Source organism: Buceros rhinoceros, unplaced genomic scaffold, assembly GCF_000710305.1.
Source record: "Buceros rhinoceros silvestris isolate BGI_N320 unplaced genomic scaffold, ASM71030v1 scaffold15776, whole genome shotgun sequence".
In the NCBI taxonomy this organism is placed as follows: domain Eukaryota; kingdom Metazoa; phylum Chordata; class Aves; order Bucerotiformes; family Bucerotidae; genus Buceros; species Buceros rhinoceros.
The window spans coordinates 54088-54501 of NW_010417102.1; the positions used below are offsets into that span (position 1 = coordinate 54088).

Below are 414 nucleotides of genomic sequence, written 5' to 3' on the forward strand. Positions count from 1 at the left end.
AGCCGAGCAGTAAAGTGCCAGAACTGCCTTTAAAAAGCACACCCTGGGAACGAATCTGAGCTTGCCACATTATGCCAGGCCACTAATAGCTCTAAACATAGTTCAGCCAAGCAAATCCTTCTGCCAGACTTCCTCTAGCAGGCTCCCCCCCGCGAAACGTGCCTCTGTGTTGAGGAGTCTCAGGTACCGTCTTTCTCCCCTTGGGAGAAGGGCTAAACACAGGAAGACAGTTGCAACCTGCAGCACAGGGGGTCGCAGATCGATTCTTCCCCCTCGCAGGAAAATGGTGGGTGTGGAGAAAGAAGTGACCTCTGTGATTTCTGGTTCCCTTCCCGGGACAGAATCGCTGGGCACGACCCCTGTCTGCCTCCCTCCCTCCCAGGCACCGCGGAGGCTGGAAAGGGCCGGCGGGGG

The 414-nt window shown here is 57.0% G+C and overlaps 1 protein-coding gene across 1 annotated transcript in view; it reads right to left on the reverse strand.

Annotated features, from left to right (window-relative positions):
* The window catches only part of ANKK1 (ankyrin repeat and kinase domain containing 1), a gene marked incomplete at its 5' end in the record, with an annotated part of 8483 nt that overhangs the window by 6039 nt on the left and 2030 nt on the right, over positions 1–414 (reverse strand). The window lies entirely within an intron of this gene.